Here is a 15,000-nt window from a genome sequence, read left to right as displayed (position 1 = left end):
TGTGTGTGTGGTGTGTGTGTGTGGGTATGTGTGTGTGTGTATGATAAAAAAAACGTGTGTCACGACTATAAGATAAGATAATAAAACAGCAAGAGCAAGAACTACAACAACAACCACAGCAACAACAACAACAACAACAACAACAATGATAATATTAATAATAGTAGTAATAAGAATAAAAGCCCAATTGAAATAAAAGCAACCTTTACCGAGAGAAGAAAATATGATCAAAATCGAATATTAAATTAAGGTATTAAAGTTTCATTTATGTTGCTATTTCAAAAAAAAAATCGCTTATAAAAATAAAATGAAAATATTTCGTTTTCTTCATAATTTCTTACCAGCTACTTTTAGGAATGCCGTTAAATCACAGCATTTCTTCATTTTAAAAAATACATACCAAAGAGAGAGAGAGAGAGAGAAGAGTAGTGGTAGTGCACTAATTATATTACTGAACCAATCACCCTTAATATTAAGACGGTTAAATTTTAATTGCGTCTATTTATAAATACATAAAAGTAATTTGCTTCATAAAGACAAGTATTTATGAATCTTGAAAATATTTCAATATTTTTTCTTTAAAGTTTAACTTAAAGGCTTATGGAACCAACATCGCAATTTTCAAATACAGCTGAAGTCAGATAAATAAGAAGGAAGGGAAAAAACGATGAGTCTTCGTCACGCAGGAACTAAAAACCTGATTCTGGAAGGATTGAACATTACAGGAACTTTATACGTTGTATATTTAAGGTAATGAAGACTACTAACTTCAGCCCTTCTAAGGCTGAATAAATTCCAGACAGGTCATCATTCCTTCGACGACTTCCTTTGCCGCGTCAGGTCTAGAGACTTCTTCTCGGAGAGTCAATGGCTGCCCAAACTGGATGATTTGCTCAGACGATCCATTTCGACGATGATAGCTGCAGGTAGGTGCACTCTACCCACTACCCAAAAGAGCAAAATCCCATGCCCACCGGCGGCCGGTTGTGTTTTTCACACCTGTCAAATGGGGGGTGGTTTGATCCTCAGAATTCACACAACTGTAGCTCCCTCTGGGTATGTAGAAGAAGACACTTGGTGTAGCTTGTGTAGCTGAGGGTCAGGGGTAATGAATTCTTCCGTAATGCCCGGGTTGAAATTAACTGACTCTAACAGGCTGCAGTTCTCAGCAGTTGTGCTGAACTTACTGCTGGGTGACTTTATTAAACTCTGCCATACACACACACACACACACACACATTTTGGGATGAGGAAAACAGCCCCATTCCCTGCGGCAATCCACTATAGTCAGCTATCTACCAAGTACCTAATTACTCGCTTCAGTGAACAGACAAACAAAAGGTTTAAAAAAAACGTGCCGATATACTCTCCGGCCTCGACTAGGAATCGAACCAGGGTCTCCCGCAAGCTGGATAAACGAGACTCACAATATTAAAGCTCGTGTGTATTTGTGTACGCATGCGCACGCGTGCGTGTACGTGTGTGTGTGTGTACGTTCTACTTTTCCGTATCTTCTCCATACGTAACCTTTTACAATAAACGGTAGTCTTTTAAAATGAGCTGCATAGGATAGACTCATGATCAGAGTGATGTAGTATATCTCGTAAGATATTCACAGCGTAATAACTTTTGTCTGTCCGTCTGAAAAGCGTAAGAAAAGTTACCTGGCAATGGTATGAAGCTGACACAGAGCCACGAATTGATCATGGCCCTTAGATTAACCGGGCGGTTTTTGCTATAAACACATGGCCACATGGCCACACCGATGTGCCTCACTGACAATCAAGGCCACACATGGGAGGGAAGTCACAGTGAACTATGAAATATCCAAATGTCATCCGAGAGAGAGAGAGAGAGAGAGAGAGAGAGAGAGAGAGAGAGAGAGAGAGAGTATAGCCATCACAGTATGGTTATCTAGGCAACCTCAGTGCTGATCCGTAATAAAAATCCATAGCGCATTTATTCTTAATATTTGTCATCGCTCTAATGATATTAGTTCATTAGTGATACCGTCTTCACATTCCTGGATTAATTGCTTCTGGGGAATCATGTAATTGTCTAGGTACTTTAAATGAGGAAAGGAAGTTACATTGCTCTTATCTGAGCATCAGTACTATCATTCAAAACACACACACAGACACACACACACACACACACACACACACACACACACACATATATATATATATATATATATATATATATATATATATATATATATATATATATATATATATATATATATATTACGCTACCAAACTTAAACATTTATTTACTCGCTATTAGCGTCCATGTCTTCTGCAGTCATATCAACAGCAGTTGTTTGTGGCATCGACGAGTTCTCATCAGGTCTGCGAACAACCAGCGAGGAAAGAGGTAACACTTACAAGCTGGCGTGATTATCACATTCTGTGTCTTCCCTTTCTTTTGCCATGTAGCTTATACGGAGGACTGAAACAGTACTCCTAGTAGTAAGCCTTTCCTGTGACCTGAATGGATTCATTCATGATTTTCATACCTGTGTGGACTGTCAACTGCGATCATGATGCCATCCTTACTTAGTGTACCCGGCAGTCCTTTTTTTTTCTTTCTTTCTTTCTTTTTTTTCTTAAGTCATGGGTTCGGTCCCAATGCAATTTAGAAAATCACTTCCAAATGTGCTCCGAGTATTGATCTTATTATGAGTTACTCGAAAATTATAATATAATAATAATAATAATAATAATAATAATAATAATAATAATAATAATAATAATAATAATAATAATAATAATAATATTGAATCAAGGAATCCCTGTCACGAGGCTATAATATTGAGAATTAAAAATATCCTTGTCATTTTTAACCCTGAAAATAAAAATATTTGTTTTTAACACTAATTGTGGCTGTTTTAATTCCTCAATAATATAATAATAATAAATAACAATAATAATAATAATAATAATCAATAATAATAATAATAATGATAATAATAATAATAATAATAATAATAATAATAAAAACAACAAGGACAACAAGAACAACAACAACAACAACAACAACAACAATAATAATAATAAGGTTTGTAAGTCCACAATAATATAGCATGTGAGTATATCGTCTTTAATTGATATTAAAAGCTGCTTTCGAACCTTGTACTAGGTTCGAAAGCTTTTAACATCCATTAAAGACTATATACTCACATGCTGTATTATTGTGGACCTACAACCATTGTCATCATTTTCGACACGGAAAATTGTGCCCAACAACAATAATAACAATATAACTATAACTATTGTATCACTGATGACGATTTCTGTACGTCAGGTGACCCAGCCCCAAAATGGGGAGCAATAAGTAACCTTTCCCAGGACGGGGACACCGGGCGCCGTCAGCCGGAAGCGAGACCCGGGCCGGCATTCACGTAATTCCTCACGATTTCCTTTCGAAGGCTGACGTCACGGCCTTCGACGCAGGTGTAATGTCCAATGATTATTTCAGAGCTTCCTCATGACTCATTCAAGACGTTTGGAGTTTCCTAAGATGCCAACACAGCCGTCTCGTTTATTATAGATTTGCGTGCCAGTTACCTGATGAGATGCTGTACTAAAACTATCTCTCTAAGTTGATATCATCGACGAAAAAACTTTGAGTCCGAACCTATGAGGTTTACATGAGATATCTGCAGGAATCTGAATGATTTCAACGATCCATATAAAAAAAAAACTGTCATCGTTTGTTTCGTAGACAAAGTATATTCATACCAACAAAATATATGCTCTACAGAATTTTGGCCAAAGGCCAAGCACTGAGACCTATGAGGCCATTCGGCACTGAAAGGGAAATTGTTTGTAAGAAGGTTTTAAAGGTGTAACAGTAGGAAAAACCTTGAGAGGGCGGAAAGTCAGATGGAAGTAAGAGCATATGAACGGAGGTACAGTAAAAGAAACGAGAGAGGTTGCAGCTAGGGGCCGAAGGGACGCTGCGAAGGCCCTTAATGATTAGCCTACAGTGCATCACGTGAGGTGCACTGACAACACTAACCCCTCCCCCCTCTCCTACGGGGTTACTCAAATACAGGCGCGTGCTTTTAGATATTCAACACAGTGTTGCACAAGCATGACAAAAGACGCTCAATCACGTTATGTACATGCATGTTGCACGTTTATGTGAGTTACTTTGCGTGACCGCATTTGCTATAAATATCTACGCCCACGTAACGTACGCATTCGTGAACTGTTTTTTCCGTTCAGTGACTCAAGTGAGAATATCCGTTTAATTTGCGTGCAACTTGAGAATTACTAGTAATTTCTAAAATACTAAAACCAGTTCATTTCCCAACCATCCATTCAGTCAGTTCTGATAAAAATAGTGCATTTAATAATATACTTATATTTCTATCTATTTGCTTATCAATTTGCTAATTTTTGCCTTTTTGTAATAACTAATTTCTTCTTTCTGCATTTCTTATTACCTTCTGTTACTTCTTTCTAACGTACACCGTATTCTTTGGATACTTGGATAAGTCGTTGGCCCCTTTGGTGGACTTGTTCCGTATTAATAGGGTTCATCCACCGAATAATAATAATAATAAAAATAATAATAATAATAATAATAATAATAATAATAATAATAATAATAATAATAAGAAAAACTGAGGAACACTGTTACTATATAACTATGGACTTTCAGTACACATAATAATAATAATAATAATAATAATAATAATAATAATAATAATAATAATAATAATAATAATAATAATAATAATAATAAATCTTGTTAAAAATGACTGCTGCATCAGCTCCATTAATATTTGTATAGAGTCTTCTCCATTTTCCTTATCAAGGATTTCTCAAAATGAATGGAGGTGATGCAGCAATCCTTTTTAATAAGACTTGTTGTTTGAAAGAGGGTCTACTTCCAATAATAATAATAATAATAATAATAATAATAATAATAATAATAATAATAATAATAATAATAATATTACAGATTTGCATCCTGAGAAAACAACCGTCCAAAATCAGCAGGCATTATGACCAGCGGACGAAGTTCGATTCGTGGCTTTGTTCACTTGAACAATCAGCTAAAATTGCGCTACGTCAGTTTATCGGTACAGCTGCCGCTTCCGCCTTTTCCAAGCTCGAGAGAGAGAGAGAGAGAGAGAGAGAGAGAGAGAGAGAGAGAGAGAGAGAGAGAGAGAGAGACTTCTATAGTGCCTAAGGAGAATTTCTCACTCTCTCTCTACACACACACCCATATATATATATATATATATATATATATATATATATATATCTTAATATTATACATACATACTTACATACATATACATTATACAATGTATGTTTGTACATGACAGCCTTATACTTTCAACCATTCAGCTAAAAATTTCCTTTGGGTAGAAGTTCTCACTTTATAGTGAATTTAATAAATGGTCAGTAGTGGCTTTTATATATATATACATATATATATATATATATATATATATATATATATATATATATATTGGTACTTAGCACAGGTGTAGTTAAATATTAAATGCACTCTTTCTTGTGGTACATACATATTAACACACTGGTGCATAATGAGTCCATATTATACTTATATGAACACTTTTGAATTACCACTCATCATCCAACACTCCAACACTCTTGCGCGAACTTATAACTCACTTCCTTTTCCCGGGGAATAAGGGGGCTGGGGAGGGGAAAGGGGGGAGTGAGAGGAGGGAGGGATACATGGCCCATCGCTCGGCAAATACCGACCGACCGCTAATTGTAACGCGGACACGCACGTACGAACGAACGAACCTATTCTAGTACAGGGCCAGACAGACAGACAGGCATATGGCGGCGAGCTTTGAAACAGTTGCAAAATTCACAACAACTGCAACAACCGATGATGACGATGATGATGACGATGATCGTTTCGCCCAGACATGCGAGACTGTATTGTAGAGCACAAACACACATACACACACACACACACACACACACACAAACACACACACACACATTCATGTGAGCATGGGGGAGTCATCTGCTGGGATCGGCAAAGCATGACAAAAGGTAACGATGGCTCGCACACCTGTTCATCACCTCTTCCATAATCTTCATCTGCTTTTTTTTATTTTCCTTTTTAAATGTTTAGTACAAGGCGTCATCTGCTTGTTCTCCGGGAAACACTATCGTGGTCAGCGTCCGTCTGTCCGGAAAGAACCATTTAAAAAAAACTTTTTTTTTTTAAATCTTTTTTCCCTAGGGCGTTGACTCTCGGCCATTATCGACCAATACTGATTTATTGCAGTGCTGACCAAGCCTATATTATGAAGTAATAAGACTTTTAAAACTTTTTAGTCATTCATTTCACCTCCTTATTTTATTTTACTCTATCGTTTAACTTTGGCACGGGGTGGGTGTGTGTGTGTGTGTGTGTGTGGGGGGGGGGGGGGGGGGAGGTTCGATTTATTCAAATCCTCCCCAAAGCTGGTATATATTGTAGATGGACGTACTAGTGGAGAATTTAATATTATATATAAAAAAAAGGTTAGCATAGAAAAAAGGTTGCGAGACGATGGAAAAATTGTTGACGGCCCAATAAAGTAAAAAATGAAGGTATCATGCAACTGTTGAAATAAATAAAAAAAATAAAAATCATAGAACTCACAAGTAACTGGCAATAAATGCTGGGAATCTATCAATTTATACTAAAGCTGAAATCAACAGGCGCATTACTGTAACATTCTAAACACGAGTGAGAGCAGGAGGGAGGCCTTCAATGTAGTATATATATACGTGTATATATATATATATATATATATATATATATATATGATAGTAATATATATATATATTTGAAAGCTTGAGTATTTTATTTTATTTACTTTTGAAAAGCAACAACTCTGTCACTAAAGATGCTTTATAGAGTAGCAGTGGTTTCAGCAGCAAATATATCACTGGCTTTTAAATGAGTGTATATTCACATGCATCAGAAATATCTGAGTTCAGTAAAGCAGTTGCAAGCTGAGTGCAGATAAATACCGCACAAAGTATGCTACATGATATCTACAATCCCAGGTTCTACATTTTTCAACAATAAAAAATACTCGAGAAATCATTTTGTCAGAGGCTGGTCAGCATTGCATTTGAACCTAGTTCATTACTGACTGTTAACCTGAAGTCATCACTGAAAAATGAAGACCGGTGTATCTCAGTTTCTCTGTAACTGATTACTGATTTTAATAGTAAATAAACATTTATTTTGGGAAATAGCCTTTCAAGCAAGACTAATCTCGGACCCAAGTAGGAAAGAAGGAAAAGAAAGGAATACCTTACATTAATGTACGTGGAATTTAATAAAAAAATCTGAGAGAGAGAGAGAGAGAGAGAGAGAGAGAGAGAGAGAGAGAGAGAGAGAGAGAGAGAGAGGTTACGTCTTATCGATGTATCAAATATTATATATACTTACTGTGCAGTATGTGGGTAAAACATTCGTCGTTTTGAATGCATCCTGCAACGGTTATAAATAGCGCTTGGCAAGGACACATGGCGAGAGCTTGCAACCCTAGAATATCAATAAAAAATGGAGCAAACCTTTCCAGGAAGACTTACAGTAACTGCCTGCAGCAGCGAGAAAAAGATAATCGTTGATTAATCTTAAGCAAAGTGATCATTTTGCATCATCTATCCCCTGATAAAAGACACCTGATTTATGAAAGTACACGACAGGTTTCAGATACCAATACAAGAAAGTACAAAATGTTACAAATCGTGGCAAATTTCAGACAGCGATGAAACTGAGTCAGCTACGGGGGCTGAACTTCATTTCCCAAATTTGTCCAGAGGCAGAGGCAATATCAGTTGAAGAGTACTTATTTTAGCCAACAAGAAGACACCAGGTTTGCGAAGGTATTCTTTGTCTATACAGAAACACAAAGCGATGTTTTCAAGGCACTGACTCAGCGCCTTTTATTAAAACTATTCTTATTCAAGAGGCACAAAAGTCAATCATTTGACTGTCCTTTCATCACTTGACTTAAATATTAATAGAAGTCAATGAGTCAGAATCACAGGAAGAATAACTATGATTTGAAATAGGCAACAGAAATGCAAGAGATGATTGTGGTGAAGTTACTTTTGTACGTAACAGATAAATCTGAATATCAGTCTTCATGAGGATCCTCATTACAAAATCTGAGTCTGAAAAACTCGTCAAATGATCAACAGGATTATCCTCAATCAATTGAGTCCTGTAGAAAATACCTGATTTAAATCGAAGTTTCCAGGAATCTGATTTTTTTCCAAATTTTTGTTAAAAGCAAATGAATATGCAACAACTCTAAAATGTTAGTGGAGGGTTTGTTGTTTCTGAAATGTATATTTGTCAAATCAGGAAATTAAGTACTTCATGTAATCAGGCCGAAAGAATTTTATCAATAAATGAATGGAATGGAATATAAAATAACTCAGGCCAAAGGCCAAGAGCTGGGCGTATGAGGTCACTCAGCTCTGAAAGGGCTACTAAGAGTAAAAAGGTCTTAAAGGTGTGACAGGAGGAAAAAACATCTCAGTTACGCTATGAAACAATTGTTAGGCGAGGGTGGAAAGTATGAAGGAAGAAAGGGAATATGAACGGAGGCAAAGTAAAAGGAATGAAAGGGGAAGCAGCTAGGTGCCGAGGGGACGCTGTGCAGAATCTTAAGTAATGTCTGCATTGCGTGAGGTCTACACTGACGGAATTGCCACCCTACGGAGATAGATAAATAATAATAATAATAAAAAATAAAACTACACCATCTGCTCTCAGAGGTCCTGTTGTGAGTCAATATGAAGCTAGGAAGAGCATTTTCCGTAAGGATAAGTGACCTTATATGTGAACTGAAGCATGACCCCGTAGTAAATTGACCTTTAGGCAACTGTAACTCATCAAATACCAAGGAACAGCGACGCCCACATAAAGGTTAATTGCAATTTAAGTTTACTGCAGCTGAATACTTTTGCTTTTAATTGGTGAAGTAAACTCATCAGAATAGGCTTTGTGTGATGTTAAGTTTTTTTTTTTTTTTTTTTTTTTTTTTTTTTTTTTTTTTTTTTGTACTTAAGAATCCGGTACACTTCTCCAATTAAGAAAACATTCGATTTTCTGTGGTAAACTTGACATTTCTATAGAACGTATCCTCTACTGTCCTAAAATTCATCTAAACCGCTAAGACGTTTGATGCTTTCAAAACGTTTTCCTCATATATTATTGACGTTCTAATAATTTAAATCACCGGTTCTTTTGATGCTTTCAAAATTCTTTCTCAATATATTGGTGATATTCAAAACAACGTCAATTTTAGACTGCAAGAATGAATTATAATACGTTTAAAGTTTGTTTGTTTCTTCATTTGTTTGGTGTTTTTACGTTGAACGGAGCCAGAGGTTATTCAGCAACGGGACCAACGGCTTTACGTGACTTCCGAACCATGTCGAGAGCGAACTTCTATCACCAGAAATACACATCTCTAACCCCTCAAGGGAATAGCCGAGAATCGAACTCGCGGCCACCGAGGTGGCAGGCCAAGACTAAACCGACCACGCCACTGAGGGTGTCTATGTTTAAAATTGGCCAAAATTATACTTAATACCAGCAAATTTTGCGGCATTATTCTCCGTCGCTTTGAAAATGAAAGAACCTTATGTTTTTCCCTGCTAGGAAAACCATGCACAATCCAATTTTGGTTTACCGAGGAGAGTAATTTGCATGTGAGTGCCTGTGTGTGTGTGTGTGTGTGTGTGTCTCAAGCTATCTTAATTAACGGGAAGTTACGCTTTTCTCTCTCTCTCTCTCCCCATCACTGATGTACATAAAACAATTCTCACGTAGGGAGTATTTCTAAAAGCGTTTATAATGCTCCAATACCTTTTGGAAAAATGATTCGTGGATGAAGGCGAAATCTAAGGAATTTATTTGGTATGGCTGATAGTTTTAAGTACACACACACACACACACACACACACACACACACACACATATATATATATATATATATATATATATATATATATATATATATATATATATGGTCCCGGTTGTCAAACGTGGCTGTGGTAACCCATTACAGTCGCCTAAATACGCAGGTGAAAAGGACAACGATGAGTTTCATCAGAACAGGCGTACTACAGTGAGGCAAAAGTTCTAACCAATGCACCTCTCTCTCTCTCTCTCTCTTCTCTCTCTCTCTCTCTCTCTCTCTCTCTCTCTATATATATATATATATATATATATATATATATATATATATATATATATATATATATATATATATATATATATATATATATATATATATATGTTTGTGTGTGTGTGAGAGAGAGAGAGAGAGAGAGAGAGAGAGAGAGAGAGAGAGAGATGCCCTTAGTAACCATAAAACCCTCAAGGGCGCGCACACAGGTAATCACCCGAATTCGTTGGAATTCTTCAGGAAACCCGAAATCAGAGCAGGTGAAGGGAAGAGCAGCACCACCGCAGCAGCCATTGACTTGTTGGCCATTTCCCCTTTTTGAAATCGGGTGGCACCTGCCAACCCCACTAAAGTGGCCCCCGTCAGGCGAAAGGGCGAGACCTGCGACGTCCTGACGAGGCTCCAAGGGACGCCTCCGTTCCCTCCTGCACGTCGCCGAAGGATCGGGATCCTTCCGGCAACCTGGAGGCAGCGTAGGACGTCGAGCTGATTCCTAAGCGTGCAATGTGTCGTTCGGGACCGATGGGAATGCTGTTGCAAGAGAGGAAATGCCGAGGAGCTTTATCCCTAGGACCTCCGCCCTCTGGGTACCTGACAAATTCCCACCCATCCCCCTCCCTCCTCCCAAGGCCCCCCCCCGGCCAACAGCACGCCCCGACAACCACCCACTCGGGCTGGCGTTCATATACGTTGCTGTTGGTGTGCAAGTATTGCTGGCTTTCCTCACGTACGTATTTCAGTTACGAATGATGGTCAGTAATAATAATAATAATAATAATAATAATAATAATAATAATAATAATAATAATAACAATAATAATTCAGAGTGGTTAATGGCTCGTGCCTTTGAATTCCATTAATAGTGTTTATTTATATTTTCTTTTCATGCGCGAAAAGAATTCGATCAATTCAGACCCCTCTGTAATGGCAATTCATAACCCCCTTTTTTTTGTGTTTTTTTGTGGGGGGTCACTTATTGCTGTAGCGCAGGACGAACGAAAGTAAAAATCGCTGAACAAATATGATAATCTCTGAAATAATAAGAATACTGGACAAAAGTAATAACATTCGAAATAATACGAAAATCGCTGAACCGGTGTGGAAATGGCTGAAATGATGTGAATATCACTGAACAAAAGTGACAACTGTTGAACAGGTGTGGAAATCACTGAACAAATACGAAAATCGCTGAAAATTTCTAAACGAATGGGACAACCTCTGAACAAATGTGAGAATCCTTGAACAAAAACTAAAATCGCTGAACAAATGTGAGAATCCCTGAACAAATGCTAAAATCGCTGAACAAATGTGAAAATCTCAAACCAAATTCGAAAATCGCTAAACAAATAAAAATTGCAAAAAAAAAAAAAAATTGAAAATCGCTGAACAAACGTGAAATCGCTGAACAAATGCGAAAACCGCTGAACAAACGTGAAAACCGTTGCAAACAAATAAAAAGAAAATCGGCAGAATGCGTCCTTTATCTAGAAACGCCTACCTCCCGCAACACCCCAACCATTCACTTCCTTCCTTCCTTTTCCCATGAGAGACTGTTATTTATTTGATGGTCACGGACAAACAAATTAACGTCAGTTTAGTTGTTGCATCCGGTTACTGTCCTTGCTGGTCCCACTACAATACCAAATCTCCCATGATAACCCGAGGGGGGCCGGCCCTCCCACCCCCCAACCCCCTCTTGCACAAATAATGGCAAAACTCTATGGTAATCATGGAGGCTAAACTATCCTTTCAGTAGCCCGCCCCCCACCTCCCCAAACCACCCCTACCCCCAAGAGAAGCCCAGGAAATGGAAATCGAGAATCACTGACGACGCTGAAAAGGGTTGTAGTAGTTTTCAAAAAGAAACGCGTTTGCTCATTATTGAAATAAACATGTCCTTTAAAACACGCAGAGTAACTTACTAAAAAAAGAAGAAGAAGAAGAAGAAGAAGAATACTCCCATTCGGTACTAACTTTAGACTTATAACAGTCAACCTGTGTGCTACTCACAAATTCTCATGGTTCTGACCTTTGGTATCGCACGCCTGTGTCACTCATCTCCAGTAAGTCTTCAAGGAACGATGATAATTGACTGAGTCATTCATTTTTGTAAACTGAAGTCTCAATGACAAGTCACGGACAAAACTAAGCAAATAAAAAATGAGTAAAAAAATGCGCCGAAATTTTTGCAGTGAAATCGAGTTTTCTGAACAACGTATAAAATTATCAACAATGACCGGCAGCTCTCCAGTTGCTCACCAGATGCGGTAGAGTGAGGGTGCGTCTCATGGCTCCAGAAAGCGCTGCCAGATGTAAGATCCGTGGCCAACTTTAACATGAAATAAAATACAAACTACTAATGCTAGAGGATTGCAATTTGGTATGTTTGATAATTGGAGGGTGGATGATCAAAATACCAATTTGCAGCCCTCTAGCCTCAGTAATTTTTTAGATCTGAGGGAGGACGGACAGACAAAGCCGGCACAATATTTTCTTTTTATAAAACATTAAAAAGGCATTATCAAATCTCACATTTGTGTTTAATAACCAACCCTGGTGAGATTAAGATTTTGTTTCGGTTTGTTTACTTGTTGGCAATAATAAGTGATGATATTTTGGGAGAGATTGGAAAGTACCTTTCGGGGATTTTTTTTTTTTTTTGAGGAAGTACACTATTAAGCCTTGGAGGAGTTTTACATTTCCCAAAATTCCTCGTTGCACATTTAAAAGTACCATTCTGCTTCCTAAATTGCGATCAAGTTAAGATATCCATTTTCCAGATAGACTACATAAATCAGGCTGTAACAATAAAAAAAAAAAAAAAAAAACACGAATAATACAATACATGAACAAGAAAATTGTAAACACAGAATATGTGGCAGAAACAGACCACGATCTTTTTACGACTTAACTCCTGTCCTTGTTGTTAAATAATCAATCAACTATCAAAATAAAAATATTGCAGACAAAAACATTGTATGCATTATAAGTCTATATGACCTTCTAACTCTACTTTAAGTTTCAGATGTATCAAGGCGTGATCTGACCTCCAGCTTACTTGGAACGCGTGCAAAATTTCCTCCTAACGAATAAGTTGTAAAGATTATATTCCTAACTTAACGTGAAGTGGTCGTTGAAATTATTACGCATACTTAGTACTACTCATACTAACAACAAGGATCAAATAAAAAGGACACAAATTAAATACTTTCATATATACTCATTTGTGGAAACAGAAAATTATTAAACAGAAACATAGCTTTTAAATTCATTTTAAAACGTGCTCAAATCTACTGTCGAATAGAGCTTTGTTTCACCAACGAAAATTAAAATAAATATGCTATATTGTATCCGAAATAATTTTTTCTGTACTGTTTAGCATGCACGTTATTTATTTTGTACATTATCATCCTATTAAATAAATCATAAACATCCTATCCTAAAATTCCTGTATTTTTAACTCAACGCAAAACACCTTTTATCAGACATTTTTAGGCTCTTCCATAGAGCCTTCCTAACCCCCAACAAGAACAAGAACAACAAAGTATTTTGTAGGCATACTCCCAGAGAAGCCAAACCTTAGGTGTTTATTTATGCATATTTGTCTCTTTTCAAGTTAGATTTAGTCAGCTTCAATACATAGAAATTTTGGAATTATGTACGAAAATAAAATTTGTAAATTTTAACTTTTAAACTGACAAACTTATATTTTGAAATGAATAGTAAATCAAATACCCCGTTATTTCTCTCTCTCTCTCTCGTCTCTTGCCTTTCGATCTCCTCTCTCTTATATATATATATATATATATATATATATATATATATATATATATAATATTATATATACATATATATAATATATATTTATAGTATATGTACGTAGGTATTATGAAATTCAAATGCATAAACTTATTTGTTCTGGTACATTCTGTAATTAAGTCCTACGCTTTAGGATCCTTGGATATAAAGGAAAACTACACCTTCCTTGTATCCTTGCATGTAAATATAATGTTTTGTTTTGTTTTTAAGCTCCCTCTATTTAACAAAACGTTTACCTTGGGAATTCGATTTGCCTTGCACATTTATTGGAACTGGGATTAGTTTACGACATTTGGATTTCCATAAATGGATTACTTTTGCATGAAGTGTTCTAGTTGTAGTCAGTGCTAAAAAAAAAAAAAAAAAAAAAAAAAAAAAAAAAAACAATACAAACACTGTTTTTATGAAGTCCGAGACCTCTATATGCATTGATGGGTTCTTACTGTCATTGAATATTTTATTGTAATTTAAATGCTCTTAAGGGATTAGATTAATCTTAATCTTTTGTTACTGAATAATTTTTCACTAAGTACTAATTTAAATGTTCTTAAGGAGTAAGAATATAATTATTAATCTTAGTCGTAATGTTTAAATTGTTACGTTTAAGATTGCGACAGAACCAGTCATAATTGGTGTCCAGAAAAAAAAAAACTAAATGTTTTCAAGAATTTCCTTATTAATAGTCTGGGACATCATAATCTTGTATTTGATTTAAGCTCAGTGTTTAAGTCCATAAGCTTTATTGTGGGACGTTTAATCTGAGCTATAAACTTAAATTCCTTAATGATTGGAGGTATAAACTAAAATCTGTAATGAAATCTTCTGCTTGATTTGATGATTAAGTGAATCTGCTTTTGGTTGATGGGAACAGGGTGAGGTGAATGCTTTGTTTACTGAAATTTGAACCAGTTTACTTATTAAAATGATACTGATCGAGGGCTGAGAGGAGTTTTGTCAAGAAAGGCAAATGC

The sequence above is a fragment of the Macrobrachium nipponense genome, chromosome 5 (genome assembly GCF_015104395.2).
Source record: "Macrobrachium nipponense isolate FS-2020 chromosome 5, ASM1510439v2, whole genome shotgun sequence".
Classification (NCBI taxonomy): Eukaryota; Metazoa; Arthropoda; class Malacostraca; order Decapoda; family Palaemonidae; genus Macrobrachium; species Macrobrachium nipponense.
This window is presented reverse-complemented; position numbering follows the sequence as displayed.